This window comes from Macrotis lagotis, chromosome 1, assembly GCF_037893015.1.
Source record: "Macrotis lagotis isolate mMagLag1 chromosome 1, bilby.v1.9.chrom.fasta, whole genome shotgun sequence".
In the NCBI taxonomy this organism is placed as follows: Eukaryota; Metazoa; Chordata; class Mammalia; order Peramelemorphia; family Peramelidae; genus Macrotis; species Macrotis lagotis.
Genome location: NC_133658.1, coordinates 216,692,000 through 216,709,057, shown reverse-complemented (window position 1 = coordinate 216,709,057; position 17,058 = coordinate 216,692,000). Strand labels below are relative to the sequence as shown.

The window sequence follows — 17,058 nt, the reverse complement described above, 5'->3', positions numbered from 1 at the left end:
TGATTTTTATGCATTTAGTTTTAAAATAATTTTCTTTTTGCAACTAATACATGATGACTTCAAATAAGCTTTTCCATTGAATTTCAGTTTTCCCATTGAAATATATTCAGTATGAAATAATACATTTAAATATTATTAATCTGAAAATAATTGAAACACCCTTTGGAAAAAATTAAATTAGCTATGGTTATTGACACTTGAATACTTTTTTTCACTTTCTAAGTTTTCCACCAATGATAACATTTATGTAGTGCTTTGAGGTTTACAAAAATCTTTCTTTATATAGCAACCTTGTGATGTAGATAATACAGAGAAAGAAATTGAGAAATTAACTACCTGCCCTTTTTTGTAGGAAAGTTTCGAGGGAAAGATTTGAATTCAGATTTTTTTTTTACTCTATATATACTGTTCACTCTACCAAAAAACATAATAATGTAGGTTATTGTTATTTTCAAGATCTATTTTGGGATAATCGTGATCTGTGATTATTGTTATAAAAGAGATTTTGTAGTTAAAATTCAAAGAAATTGCAGTTATTGATCGCAGATTTTTCAAATATATCTTTAATTTTAAATAAGCAGAATTTTTATTGTTCATATGGATAAATTTTGAATATGGCACATAAATTGTTAAAAATTACAATGTTGGGGCAGCTAGGTGGCATAGTGGATAAAGCACCGACCTTAGTGTCTGGAGTACCTGGGTTCAAATCCAGTCTCAGACACTTAATAATTACCTAGCTGTGTGGCCTTGGGCAAGCCACTTAACCCCATTTGCCTTGCAAAAACCTAAAAAAAAAAATTATAGTGTTAGATTTTTTAAATTGCTCAATAGTTTCTTAAGCTAAGATGGTACAATGTGAGTTTTTAGTACCTTCTTCCTTTTATTTTTTATTATTTTTTTAAAAATTTCTTTTATAAAATATTTTTTTATTTTTCTTAAAGGTTGCTACTTCTCTGAAAAAGTAAAATTTGAAGTGAATGAATAACTGAGAGAGTTGGAATGACTGCTTTGGTTTTAAATTTAAGTTTATTCTTTTCATTTAACAAAAATTACTTTTTCTCCCTCCTACTCTCTACCATTCGCTCAGCAGAAAAACAGCAAAGGAAAGAAAAAGGAAAACAAAACCTTTTTTAATAAATATGAATGACTGAAAATAGCAAATGTCTGCATTAATCATGACTGATAAATATGCCTCATTCTGTACTCTTTAAGTCCCTCTGTCATGAATGTTCATGTTTCATCATTTCTTTGGTATTATGATCTATGATTACGTTGGTCAGAGTTCTTAAATCTTTCAGAGTTGTATTTATGTACACTGTTGCCCTGTTTCTATTCACTTTACTGTATATCAATTCATACAAGTCTTCTGAGGTTTTGCTGAAACTATCCCTTTCATTATTTTCATGGCATACTAATATTCTATTATATCCACATATCATATTTGATTCAGCTTTTTCTCAGTTAATTAGCATTCATTTCTAGTTCTCTTATACAACATATTTTCCAGAATGACTATTTCTATAGCATCACTTTGTAACAATACAGTTAATTTTTATTTGAAAAACAAAGTTATTTTTATAAATAATATAAAACAAGGGGCAGTTAGGTGGTGCAGTGGATAGAGCACCAGCCCTGGAGTCAGGAATACCTGAGTTCAAATCCGGCCTCAGACACTTAATAATTACCTAGCTGTGTGGCCTTTGGCAAGCCACTTAACCCCATGGCCTTGCAAAAAATAAACAAACATAATTTAAAACAAGAAAACTCCAGCCTAAAAACACCTCAATGCAGTGTCTTATTTGAATATATTTTTAATTAATATTTTATTTTTCCAAGTTGTAACTAAAATTAAAGTCTTTTTTTTAAATTTTGAGTTCCCAATTCTCTATTTACCTCCCTTCTTTCCCTCCACCTTGATATGGTAAGCAATTTGATGTAGGTTATTTATACATGTGCAGTCATGCAAAACATATTTGCATATTAGTCATGTTGTGAAAGGAAATAAGCAAAAAAAAAACCCACAAAAACATAAAGTGAAAATTTTGATCTGTATTCAGAGTTAATTAGTTCTTTCTCTGGAGGTAAGAGATTATTTTTCAATATAAATCCTTTGAAATTGTCTTGGAACATTGTATAGCTAAGAATAACCAAGTCATTCATTATATTACATTGCTGTTTTATGTACATTGTTCTCCTAATTCTGCTCTTGTCAAATAACATCAGTTCGTGTAAGTCATTTCAGGTTTTTCTGAGAGCATCTTATTCATCATTTCTTATATCACAATAGTGTTCCATCATAATCATATACCACAACTTGTTCAGCCATTTCACAATTGATGGACATTCATCCCCTTAATTTCTAATTCCTTGTCACAACAAAAACTTCTCTCTCTTTTTTACATCTCCTTGGGATACAGCCTAGTAAGGGTATTGCTAGGTCAAAGGATAGACACAGATTTATTGTCCTCTGGTTGTAGTTCCAGTTAGTTCAGGAAGCTAGATAACCCAGTGGATAAACCACCAGCCCTGAAGTCAGGAGGACCTAGTTCAAATTTGACCTCAGACACTTGCTATAACTTTGTGACCTTAGGTATGTCACTTACCCTTGATCACTTTGCATCCAATTCTGATCCTTATCTGTCCACTGGACTCAGATGACTCCAGAAGAGAAAGGTTGGTGACTTTGCAAAGAACTCCCTCTCTCAAATACTATTTACCTGCATCTCATGGTATCATCTCCTTGATGTCATGGTATTCTTCAAAAATAAAGGACAAACATCATCACAAACAGTGCATTAGTGTCTCAATTTTCCCTTATCCTCTCTTAATATTTGTCATTTTCCTTTTCTGAAATATTAGCCATTCTGTTAGATGTTAGATAGTACCTCAGAGTTGTTTTAATTTTCCTTTCTCCAATCAGTATATAGAACTTTTTTCATATAACTGTATATTTGATTTCTTTGAAAACTACCTATTCATATCCTTTGACCATTTTTATAAATTTGACTCAGTTCTCTATTGAGCAATGAGGTCTTTATTAGAGAAATTTGATGTAAAAAAAATTTCAAACTTTCTGCTTTCCTTCTAATCTTTACTGCACAGGTACATTTGTGCAATTTTACATATATCCATTTTACATTTTGTGGTGCTCTTGATCTCATTGGTCATAGATTCTTGTCTTATCCAAAGATCTGACAGGTAAACTATTCTGTGCTTCCCTAAGTTGTCCATGGTATCCTCCTTTATTTTTAAAACATGTATCCATTTATACTTTATTTTGGTATATCTAGTCTATTCCACTGATGTATCACTCATTTCTTTTAGTACCAGATTGTTTTGTGATTACTGCTTTATGATATGGCTTGAAATCTGGTATGCTTCGGTCAACTTCCTTCAATTTTTTTCATTAATTCCCTTGATATTCTCAACCTTTTGTTCTTCCAAAATGAATTTTGTTATTATTTTTTAGTTCTACAAAATATTTTTAGTAGTAAATTAACTTAGTAATCCAACTTTTTGATGAACCCCAAAATCAGACTTTTAGGATAAAAGTTCACTATTCAACATAAACTGTTCAGAAAATTATAAAACAATTTGGCACAAACTAGGTATAGATAAACAGTTCACATTTCTTTCTCTTTGTATCCCCAGAAATTAGCACATTACACAGAAAAGATGTGTATCATAAAACCATGTTGACCAAGAATATGAACAATCAGTTTTCAGACAAATTAATTAAAGATGTCTATAGTCATATGAAAAAATGCTCTAAATCATCATTGATTAGGGAAATGCAAATTAAAAGAACTCAGAGATACCACCACATACCTAATTGTTTTCTTCTTGTTACGCTCATTAGAATTTTAGCTAAGTTTCTATATTTGCCCTTTTTTGTATCCACAGTGCTTACGTAGCACAGTGCTTGACATATTGTAAACACTTAATGATTGCTTTTTTACAAATATGCAATTCTCTAGTGAATTAGAGTAAAAGTAATAAAATTTCATTCCTAATCATTAAAACAACTTCTATGCATTCCTATGAGATTAGAAATTATATAAATTTTTGAATGAGTAAAACTTCCCTTTTCTCTGTGATTCATAACTGGAATATATTTCATGCAATTATTTTATTAACACTATAATTCTTTTGTGGACATGTGTCCATTTTGTCTCAAAATAGACAATTTTAATTCTACATAAAAAGGACAAAAGCTAAAATATCAAGATTTAAGTTATATGTATTTTGTAGGTTAAAACGATATATGAAAAATAATTGGAATATGTAAACATTGTATGTCTTTATAGTTCTATCACATACTAAGATTACAGAATGCCAGGTGAGAAACACCATGGCATGGTGTATTGTGATTTTAATGAGGTTTGGATTCATTCCTGTAAGTGACGCTCTCAGGTAGTTGAAAATGAAAGTATTTTAATAATGTGAGGAATAGATTGCTTAAAATATATTCAATACAGCAAATAAGATATATACATATAAGAAAGGATTATTAATACTATAACAAAAGTAGAAGAGAAAGATAAAGAAAACATCACCAATTCGAGAGAGAGTCCCGAATGGGAAAGAAAACGTCACCAATTTGGGGGAGCACCAGGCAGAATGTCTTCTCCATGGGTGGGATTCCTTTTCTTCTGCTTCTTCTGCTTCTTCTCCTTCTTCTTCATCATCATCATCATAATGAATGATTGGAGTCTTAGGATATTTATTAGGGGAAAACAAAGGTTTGTTGCCAAATTCAATTGGAAAGGATCGCAGAGTTCTTATCATGAATGTAGGAAGTCACTAAGTGTTATGACATTAGGAAGATGTCATATGGGGCCGCAAGACACAACATAATTAAGGTCAGTACTGTGAGAATAGCCAGTTCTTTTCAGTACTGTTTGTGTTCCAAGGAATGTCTAGTTCCTGGGACTCTAAGAACACAGTCAAATCACATAGGACATGTTCCAGGGTGGAAGGACACATTCTCATACAGGCTCGAGAGCACTTACTCATATAAGAATTTCATTTTCTTATTTGGCCTTAAGGTCACGAGAAATGTATGTGGATGGGTCTATGGGAGTAAACTGATTATAACAATTACAAATGCATAATAATATAGGAATAGCTAAACTGTTAACATATTTAGTATAAAGAAGTATAGGGAAAAGGTAACAATTTGGGTACCCAAGTCAAATTCTTAATAACATCTGTATCAGGGGAAAAGTAAAAATCGTCACCCTGCCAGTGTAGGAAAGAGATGTTACCAAGACATCCAGAAAAAGGGGGTTTCTGTGAGACAGAGGCTAAATCAGTACTATTATTAGAGGTTAAAAAAATGTATTGGGAAGATATTTCATATAACATTGAAAAATTAGAAAGAGGATATACAGTTCAGTCACATAGGTTAGAGGAGTGTGAGAGAAGGCAGGGCTCCATCTGCCAGGTCATCATCCCACACACAATACCTTGGTTAGTGAAAGTACAGTCCTGTAAAGTATGAGTTACATTGTCTTGATCTACATAGTTGCTATATACATGTGGCAAAGCAAAATAATCATGTAACCAAAAGGAATCACATGGAATTGACACATAATTTTCCACATATGAACTTGATAATATACTACAGTCCCACTACACCAAAGGGGAGTACATCGAGCTCGTTCAGGTTTAATTTGTTTCCAATATTTAACCATTACACTGTCCCAAATGTGAGTATCTCCCTCTTGTAACAACCTTTGAGCATACATGTTTTGTAAAGAACATTTGGTCCAATTAAACAGGGCACTTATCTGGGTATCCATCTGTATATTAGCTAGAATGCTATCATTAAAAATTTGTAAGAATTGGCCTTGGTATTTTAAAGTATGTTGGTGTGGCAGTATCGTTGTGGGCAACCAGTTAGCATTAATTGTTAAAGCTTGAGATACATCTTGTCCAGCACTGCACAGTCTGCTGGACAAGGTCTCAAGATCTATAGAATTTACTATACCCAAACCTGTTCCAGCTCCACCAAGTAGAGTGTCATACCAGCCTCTTTTAAATCTATTAGAGGACAATAAAGGTGGGGAAAGACACATTATAATAAAGTACAATTTTATGAACTCGTACTCCTGAAGGAGGATGCTGATTAGGTGGAGTCTCTGGTAACAATAATATATATTGTATCCATGTAGTTCGGTTAACTATAGTGGAAGCATTAGAGCAGACTAAATACTGGTATCTATTTTCAGTAGTAATATTTATATTTTAAGTAGAGTTATCTATATTCCACTGTGTACAATTCTTAATTAGTTCTTGTTCCATTGTTGATGGACAACTTTCTGTTACACCGTGAGGCCAGGGATGCAAAGGGAAGAGGAGTAATACAACATGGAATGTTAACTAGAGAATGTCCCAGACTATATTTCTCATTGAGATTTATCTATACTAGTGAAATCACAGATCTAGCTCCTACCCTTTCTATATATTATATACTGGGGGAAAAAAAACCTTGAGGATCATCTGGTGAAGACTCATTTTACAGTTGAAGTAAAGAGATCCCTAGAGCCACACAGCTATTAAGATACATTACTATCAGTAATACCAGGATATACTCCCATATTTTCTTTCCTAAAATTTTATGTGAAATAATAATTATAAATTATATTTATTATTATCTACGAGTTATGTAATCTTATTTCAGTCATCTAGATTTTTTTAAGCACTGGAAATACAATTAAAGTAAAAATAAATAGTTCGATCAGTGAATCTTAGAGTAGACAATATGTAATACAACTTTGTTATTGTTGTTTTTCAATTGTGTCTGACTCTTCATGACCTCATTTGGATTTTTCTTGGCAGGATAGTTTGCCATTTCCTTCTCCAACTCATTTTACACTTGAGGAAAACAAGACATAGAATTCCAGGTCTGATGTGCTATCTTTTGTACTACCTAACTGCCTGAAAACAACTTTGTACAAGCAGCATGTGTACAAGATAAACTGGAGATAAATTTAGAGGGAAGAGATTAAGATTAAAGAGGATTTTTTTTAAAGCATAGAGACATGTCTTTTCAATTCCAAAGTTTTTCCCTCCCCAACTCAATAAAAATTCAAGAAAAACAAAACTATTTCAAATATATTCATAGTTGTTCAAAACAAATGTCCACATTAGCCATATTTTTTTTCCCTGACCCCCAAATGTCCCCAAAAAAGCCAAGGGAAAAAAAAAACAATGTATGCTTCCATATGCATTCTTAACAGGGGCGGCTAGGTGGTGCAGTGGATAAAGCACTGGTCCTGGAGTCAGGAGTACCTGAGTTCAAATCCAGCCTCAGACACTTAATAATTACCTAGCTGTGTGGCCTTGGGCAATTCATTTAACCCCATTTGCCTTGCAAAAACATTTTAAAAAAAGTAGTCACATATACATTCTTAACCCGTCATTTCTCTATCTGGATATGTTTAACATGTTTCATCATGAATCCTTAGAGTTCTCATAGGTCACTGTATTGATCAAAATTACTAAGCTTTTTCCAAGTTGATTATTTATGATATTTGATGTAATTGTATAGATTATTTTTCTGATTCTCTCGCTCTCTTTTGTATCAGTTCATACCGATCTTCCCAGACTTTTCTAAAACTTTACTCTTCATCATTTCCTACAGCACAGTAGTATTCTATCACATTCATAAATCAAAACTTGTTCTGCTATTTCCCCAGATAATGAATATCTCTTCGCTTTATAATTCCTAGCCACATAAAAAGAACTGCCATAAAAAAAGAACTGCCATAATATTCTTGTACCTGAGTTCTTTTCCTCTTTATTTGATCCCTTTGGATTATAGCCATAGTCAATATTTCTAGTTGGAAAGCTGAAAATCGATATTTTCAGATTGTGGTGCGGAAGAAGACTTTTGAGAGTTCTTTGGACAGCAAGGAGGTCAAATCAGTCAATAATTAAGGGAATTAATTCAGACTATTCACTGGGACGTCACATACTGAAACTAAGGCTTAAGTACTTTGACTGGAAAATGAGAAAGCAGGATTCACTGGAAAAGACCCTAATGTTGGGAAAGATTGAAGACAAAAGGAAAAGGAGAAGGCAGAGGTTGAAATCAGTAGATAATATTATGCAAACAATGAGCACAAACAGATTTTGAGAGACATTGGAGAACAAAAAGGCCTGGTATTCATGGGGCATGAAGAATTGGACACAACTAAACAACAAAAGCAATATTGCTCAGTCAAAGAATATGCACAATTTAATAGCCTTTTGAGCATAGTTCCAAAGTGTTTTCCAGAGTGGTTAGATTAGTTCACAGTTGTACACTAACAGTACAGTAAGGTTCTTGTTTTCCCATGTTGTCTCCAGCATTTGTCATTTTCCTTTTTTGGTCTTCTTTTTTCATATGACTTGATATTTTTGTTTTTTCCTCTGAAAATTGTTTAATCAGATTTTTTTTTGACCATTTATCAGTTAGGGAGTGGCTCTTGGAAATTTGATTCATTTCTCTCTTTTTTTGAAACACCATTTTCAGAGAAGTTGATAGGAAAGAGTTTTCCCAGTTTACCAATTTCCTTCTAATTTTACCTGTATTGATTTTGTTTTTATAAAGCTTTTAAAATTTTATAATAATAAAAATATTTTACTTCCCATAAACCTTTCTATCTCATTTAGTCACAAACTTTTTTCCTCTCTCCATAGATCTGAAAAGTAATTTCCCTGATCCATTAAATAGGCTTGTAATACCATTCTTTGTCTCTAAACCACGCAACTAATTTTGATCTTATTTTAGAAAATTATGTGAGATGTTCTGTGTCTAGTGGATTGTTAGCCCAATACCTAGAATCTTTAGGTAGATCAAACATTAGATAATTCTCTTAACTTACTTTATTTTTTATTTATTTTTTAAATAATATTTTATTTTCCTAGTTTTATGTGAAGGCAATTTTTAACATTCATTTTTTTAGCTTTTTTTTTTTGCAAGGCAAACGGGGTTAAGTGGCTTGCCCAAGGCCACACAGCTAGGTAATTATTAAGTGTCTGAGACCTTAACATTCATTTTTACAAAATTTTTAGCTTCAAATTTTTCTCTCTTCTGTCTTCTTAAAATGGAAAGCAATTTGCTATAGTTATCTATGTGCAATCATGGAAATTATTTCCGTATTCCACTTTACATTGTTAAAGAAGAAAGACCAAAAACAAAAAAACAAAAATAAAGTGAAAATAGTATGATTTAATCTGCATTCGGACTCCATCAATTCTTTTTTTTAATTTTTTTATTTTTTGCAAGGCAATGGGGTTAAGTGGCTTGCCCAAGGCCACACAGCTGGGTAATTATTAAGTGTCTGAGGCCAGATTTGAACTCAGGTACTCCTGACTCCAGGGCCGGTACTCTATCCACTGCGCCACCTAGCCGCCCCTCCATCAATTCTTACTCTGTATTTGAATAGTATTATCCATCATGAGCCCTTTGGAATTATCTTGATCTTTGTATTTCTGAAAAGACTCTTAAGTCATTCATAGTTAATCATCACACAGTGTTGCTGTTACTGTGTCCAGTGTTCGCTGTGTTTAATGTTCTCTGGTTCTTCTCATCTCATTCCATATCATTTCATGTAAGTCTTTCCAAGTTTTTGTGAAATCTGCCTGCTCATCATTTTTTATAGCACAGTAGTATTCCATTACAACATATGCCACAATTTGTTCAGCCAGTTTCCATTTGATGGACATTCCCTCAATTCTCAATTTTTTGCCACCATAAAAACAGTTACTATAAATATGTTTGTACCCATGGATCTTTTTCCCTTTTGTATGATCTCTTTGGGATACAGACCTAGAAGTGATATTGCTGGATCAAAGAATATACATAGTTTGATTGCTCTTTGGGCATAGTTCCAAATTGCTCTTCAGAATAGTTGGATCAGTTCACAGCTTTACCAATAGTCCAGTCAAGTTCCAGTTTTCCCATGCCCTCTCCAATATTTAATCATCTTCCTTTGAGGCTGATTAGCCAATCTGATGGGTATGAGGCAGTACCTCAGAGTTGTTTCAATTTGCATTTCTCTAATCAAAAATACTATAAGGGGTGACTAAGTGGCTCAATGGATAGAGCACTGGCCCTGGAGTCAGGAGGACCTGAGTTCAAATGTGGCCTCAGACACTCAATAATTGCCCAGCTGTGTGACCTTGGGCAAGTCACTTAACCCCATTGCCTTGAAAAAAATACTTTAGAGGATTTCTTCATATTACCTAAATAACTGACTTATTCATCTGAATAATTATTCATTCTTTGACCATTTATCCATTGGAGAATGACTTTTATTCTTAAAAATTTGAATGTTCTCTATATATATATTTAAGAAATGAGACCTTTTTCAGAGACTCTTACTGTAACAATTATTTTTTCTACTTTTCTAATCTTGGTTGCCTTGGTTATCTTTGTGCAAAAACTTTAGTAATATTCAAAATTATCTATTTTATATTTCATTATGCTCTCTGTCTCTTGCTTGGTCATGAATTCTTGCTTTCTCCATAGATTTGACTAGGCAAACTATTCCTTGCTGACCTATTTTGCTTATGGTGTCATCTTTTATATCTAAATCATATATCCATTTTGATTTTATCTTGGTATATATTGTAAGATGTTAACCTGTACCTAGTTTCTGCCATATTTTCCAGTTTTCTCAGCAGTTTTTGTCAAATAGTGAGTCCTTAATCCAGAAGCTAGGGTCTTTGGGTTTGTCATACACTAGGCTACTATAATTATTTTACTACTGTGTCTTGTGTACATAATCTAGTCCACTGACCCACTACTCTTTCTTAACTAGTACTGGATAGTTTTGATGAAAGCAGCTTTATAACATAGTTTGAGATCTGATACTACTAGGCCCCCTCCTTTACATTCTTTTTCATTTATTCCTTTGCTATTCTTATGCTTTTGTGGGGGCGGCTAGGTGGCACAGTGGATAAAGCACTGGCCTTGGAGTCAGGAGTACCTGGGTTCAAATCCGATCTCAGACAGTTAATAATTACCTAGCCATGTGGCCTTGGGCAAGCCACTTAACCCCATTTGCCTTGCTAAAAAAAAACCCCTATTCTTATGCTTTTGTTCTTCCAGATAATTTTTTTTTTGATAGCTTCAGCAATGAGAGTAACCCAGGAAGGTTGTTATTTATGGTTGTAATTCTAACTCTTTTGCCATCTGGAATGCCATATTCTAACTCCTCCGTTCTTTTATAGTGACAGCTACTAAATCTTGTGATTCCTGATTTTTGTGGTTCCATAATATTTAAGTTATATTTTCCAGGTGGCCTGCAGTATTTTTTACTCGACTTGGGAGTTTGGGAATTTTAGATTCCTGGGAATTTTCTTCTTGGGATTTTTTCTGGAGGTGACTGGTACATTCTGTTGATTTCTACTTTGCCTTTTATTTCTAAGAAATAAAAACATCACTTGTACAAAAATATTCATAGCAGCCCTGTTTGTGGTGTCAAAGAATTGGAAATTAAGTAAATGTCCTTTAATTGGGGAATGGCTTAGCAAACTGTGGTATAGTATGTCATGGAACACTATTGTTCTATTGGAAACCAGGAGGGACGGGGATTCAAGGAAGCCTGGAGGGATTTGCATGAACTGATGCTGAGTGAGATGAGCAGAACCGAAAAACACTGTACACCCTAACAGCAACATGGGGGCGATGATCAACTTTGATGGACTTGCTTGTTCCATCTTTGCAACAATCAGAGACAATTTTGGGCTCTCTGCAATGGAGAATACCATCTGTATCCAGATAAAGAGCCATGGAGTTTGAACAAAGTTCAAGGACTATTCCCTTTAATTTAGGGAAAAAACATATCTTATTGTCTGATCTTGTTATCTCTTATACTTTTTTGTTTCTTCCTTAAGGATATGATTTCTCTCTCATCACACTCAATTTGGATCAGTGTACAACATGGAAACAAAGTAAAGACTGACAGATTGCTTTTTGTGGGGGAGTAGGGGAGGGAAGTAAGATTAGGGGAAAAATTGTAAAACTCAAATAAAATATTTAATAAAAGTAAAAGGAGAAAAAAGAAATATCAGTATTTATAATTTCTTGAAATATGATTAGGCTCTTTTTTTGTTCATGATCTTTCCATCATAGTCTAATAATTTTAAATTTATCTCTCCTTAATCCATTTTCCAGGTCAGTTATTTTTCTTATAGAAATTTTTTTTGCAATATCACAGCAAAGATATTCAGTGAACATTTATTAAGGGCTCACTGTATGTATTGTTGGTGGTGGTCAGTCATTCAGTCATGAATGACTGTGATTCCATGGACCATTCTGTACGTGGAGTTTTCTTTTGCAAAGATACTGGAGTGGTTTGTCATTTCCTTCCTCCCAGCATTAAGGCAAACAAATGTTAAGTGACTTACCTAGGGTCACATAGCTAGAGATGAGATGAGATTTGAACAATATTCCAAGCACAGTACTTTATCCATTGAGCCAAATATTCAAACATGAACTTTGAAGGTTGAAGTGGAGAAAGGTTTCATGTGAACAAACACTTGAACATAGGTCAGGTGGTCCTGAAAGATAGGTGATTGCCATTCTAAAAGTAGAGGCAATGATCTCCATTGCTTTTGGCCAGTTGAGAGTTGAGTTCAGATCTCTTAATCCAGAGTGCAGAGACACATGCCTACAGGTATCCAGTGTGGTGGTAACACGACTGATCAGGGGCTTCTGGGAGAAGTCTTTGTGAAGGGCAAGGCTGCCCTGGAATGGGTTTGCCTGAGAGAGTGGCCCATGTGTTGGAAAGCATCATCGTTCAGGCAGCATCCAGTGAACTCTTTAAATGACAGTTTTATCCCACTGTCGAAAATTTGTTGCCATGAAGTTAGCCTATCGAGAGAGAGGGTGGCACTCATTCCTATACCATTGATTTAGGAGGACCTTTGTGATATATTTCTGCCCCAGAGTTTTCCATCTTAGAGTTTGGTTTCATCCCCCTTAGTATCTCTGGGTACTAGAATACTCTCTATTGCTGTCTGCACATCTGACTATCTGGAGATAGTGTATGCAGACCTTTCTATCTTCCTAACCTGCTCTGAATTAGAAAAGTAATTCACTATGATTTTATCTTGGTTTTCCTGATCAGAATTTGGCTGGTGGATTACCTAGATTGTTGTGGAGAAGAGGTATTGGGTGAATTGGGAAAAAGTTCTCTCTCTTACTCTATTGTCCAACTTACTCTATTGTCTCAACTCTGGCCCCTGGGAAATGTTTCTTACAGAAGGTGAGACTACCTGAAATTTGATAGAAGCCAAGGAAGCTAAGAGGTAAGGAAGGGTAAGAAGAGGTTTCTAAAGATGGACAACAAATTAAAGTGATTGGAGTAGAGGAAATAAATGTCAAGTTCAAAAATAGCAAGAAGGCCCATGTCACTGGATCCTAGAGTACAAAGAAAGAAGGAAGGAAGGAAGGAAGGAACCAGGCACTGTAAAATGCTTTCCATATATCTCATTTGATCATTAATGACTCTGGGAGCTAGGAGCTATTATTATCCCCATTGTTATATGAGGAAACTAAAGCAGACAGAGTTTAGCGACTTCTTAAGAGTCATACAGCTAGTAAATGTCTGGGCTAGGATTTGAATTCTGGTGTTAACTCCAGGCCCCATACCCTGTCCACTATACTACTTAACTACCTCATTTGGAAGGAGCTAGAGGGAAGTAAGGTGTTAGAAGACTAGAAAAGTAGGAAGGAGCCAGTTTATAAAAGGCTTTGAAAGGCAAACAGGATTTTTATATTTTGTCTTAGGAAGGTAATAGGAAGCCAATGGAGTTTTTAAAATAGGGAACTGACATAGTCAGATGTCTTTCTAGAAAATCATTTTGGCAGCTGTGGAAAATGTGGAAAATGGATTGGAATGAAGAGAGACTTGAGACAGACCAACAAAAGACTATTGCAAAAGTATTCCAGGCAGGAAGTGATAAAGGCCTATACCAAGGTAATCATAGAGGAGAGAAGGAAGAATATATAAGATAATATGAAAGTAGACAGCATGGACAGGACTTAACCTCAGATTAGATTCAGAGGTGTGAGCGAGAGAGTGAAGAGTCAAAGATGACAATTGAGTTGAAAGTTTTGATGACTAAGACTCAACATTAATAGGAAAGGTAGAGGGAAGCTCTTGGGGATAAGGAAATAAATTGTACATGATGACATTAAGATGTCAATGGGAAATCATATGCATAGAAATGCAAATGAAAACCGCTGGAGTTGAGATCACCTAGTTTAGAGAGGAGATAAGATAGCCTATGACAGAACTTTGGGAGACTCTCAACTGTTAGCTGAAGAAAAATGAGTGAAAATCCACCAAAGGAAATAGAGGAGGAGAAAATGATTGAAGAACCAGCAAATAACAGTGCCTTAAAAATGCAGACAAAAGTATCAAAAAGTAGAGGATGCTCTATAATGTAAAAGACTTATTTTTTTATTTTTATTTTGAATTTTTCATAATTCCCCCCCCATCTTGCTTCCCTTCTCCCACCCCCACAGAAGGCAGTTTGTTAGTCTTTACATTGTTTCCATGGTATGCATTGATCTAAGTTGAATGTGATGAGAGAGAAAAATAATATCCCTAAGGAAGAAAAATAAAGTATTTTGCCTGATTGTTACACTAATGGAATGAGCAAGTCCATCAAGGTTGGTCATCACCCCCGTGTTGCTGCTAGGGTGCACAATGTTCCTCTGGTTCTGCTCATCTCACTTAACATCAGTACATGCAAATCTTCCTGGGCTTCCCTGAATTCCCATCCCTCCTGGCTTCTAATAGAACAATAGTCCATCACATAAATATACCACATTTTGTTAAGCCATTCCTCAACTGATGGACATTTACTTAATTTACAATTCTTTGCCACCACAAACAGCTGCTATGAATATTTTTGTACAAGTGATTTTTTTTATACATTACTAAAATATTCTTGTTTAAGAGTAAACGTAATACTCCATCCCCCCAAAAAATACAGACCCTCATAAGAAATAAAGGAAAGAGAAAAAATGTGTTTCAGTATATGTTCTGATACCATCAGCTCTGTCTTGGGTGGATCACATTCTTTATGATAAATCCATCATAACAGTTACTTCCATATTTTTGCACTGTTGTTGTTGCTGATTGTGAATCCCTCCATCCATTCCTCCCCTCTACCATATCTTATATTTTCTCTCTCCTTTCACTCTGTCCCTCTTCTAAAATGTGCTGTAGGGTGCTTGAGTACCTCAGTGGACTGATCACAGGCCCTAGGGCTTAAAGCCACATACCACCCCTTGAGACCCAGCAATCACCTGGCTCCATGGTCCCGAACAGGCCACCCAATCCCAACCCCTTGTGAGAAGTAAAAAAGAAAAGGTATTCTATCTGACTGTTCTCTCCTATAATCTACCCTCTCCTGTATCACCCACATCCCCCCTCTCCTTTTTACTCTAGATGTCTATACCTTATTGAGTGTGTATGCTGTTTCCTCTCTAAGCCATTCTGATGAGAGTGAAGATTCCCTCATTCCCCCTCATCTTCCCCCTCCAATTTCATTGTAAAAGCTCATTGTAAAAAGAATAAAAACATCTTTTATATGCGATATAAAAGCTTCTTCTACCTGCTCTAGTAAATGAGAAGTTTCATATGAGTATTATCAGTATCATTTTTCTGTGCAGAAATACATGCAGTTCATCATTAAGTTACTTCTCCTCCACTCTCTATGCTTCACCTGAGTCCTGTATTTGAAGGTCAAACTTTCTGTTCAGCTCTGGTCATTTCAACAGGAACATTTAAAATTCCCCTGGTTCATTGAAAATCTGTCTTTTCCCCTAGAAGAGGATGTTCAGTTTTCTTGGGTAGTTAATTCTTGATTGCATTCCAAGCTCTTTTACCTTCTAGAATATTATATTCTAAGCCCTATGAGCCCTTAATGTAGTTGCTGCTAAGTCCTGTGTGATCCTGACTTACAGCTCCACAATATTTGAATTGTGTCCTTCTGGTTGCTTGTAATATTTTCTCTTTGACTTGGGAGTTCTGGAATTTAGGTATAATATTCCTGGGGGGGGTGGTGGTATTTTATTTTGAATCTCTTTCCAGGGGAGGTCAGTGGATTCTCTCAATTTCTATTTTGCCCTCTGCTTCTAGGACATCAGGGCAATTTTCCTGTAGGATTTCTTTAAAAATGAGGTCAAGGCTCTTTTCCTGATCATGACTTTCAGATATCCCAATAATTTTTAAATTCTCTTTTCCTGAATCTGTTTTTCTATCTCCCTTACTTGATTTTCAAAATCTTTTTTGAGCTCTGTTATAGCCTGAGCCCAACTTCCATTTTTCATGGAGTCTTTAGATGCAGGAGCTTGTACTTCCTCATCTTCAGATTGAAGAGGATTCTTGGGATCACAGACAATGTATTTCTCGATGGTGTTCCTCTTTTTTCCTCTGTTTACTCATTTCTCCAGCCTGTGCCTGGTTTTGGCGGTGCTTCCTGAGCTTTTGAGTATTACTGGGATACCTGCTTTGGATTTTTGGGGGGGGGGTTTTTTGGTATACCCCACTGGGACCTTTATTCCTCCAAGGGCATATACTCTCTTGCCTGTGCTTTATATATAGATGACCATAGGCATTCCCCGCTGCCCTGGAGCTATGAGGAGGGTCCCTGCTATCTTAGTATGGAAGCCCAAACTGCACCCTGGATCTGAGTGTAGGCAAAAAGTAGAGTCTTGCCCCAGGGAGAGCAGAGGGATTTCTGCAGTCTCCCCTGACCCCCTTACCATCTGTGGGCCGTGCTTTGGGAGGTGCAGGCTGGTTTCCCCCAATTCTCGCTGCAGTTTCTGAGGCTGGTACTTCTCACTCCACACTCATTCTGATGTTGCAGAGTTCTCTCGTGGCCCCTTCAAGCTGTTCCTGGTGATCCCTGGGCTGGGCTGGGCTGGGCTGTACTGCGGCCCTGGTTTTTTCCCCAACCCCCGGTCCTGGTGAAACATCCCTTTCTTATGGAACTTATAAGTTATCTTGGATTGGGAAAGTGTATCACTCAGTCTTTCTC

The 17,058-nt window shown here is 35.4% G+C and overlaps 1 protein-coding gene across 10 annotated transcripts in view; it reads left to right on the top strand.

Moving 5' to 3' along the window:
* Window positions 1–17,058, top strand: part of KIDINS220 (kinase D interacting substrate 220) — a 161,420-nt gene that overhangs the window by 130,431 nt on the left and 13,931 nt on the right. The window lies entirely within an intron of this gene.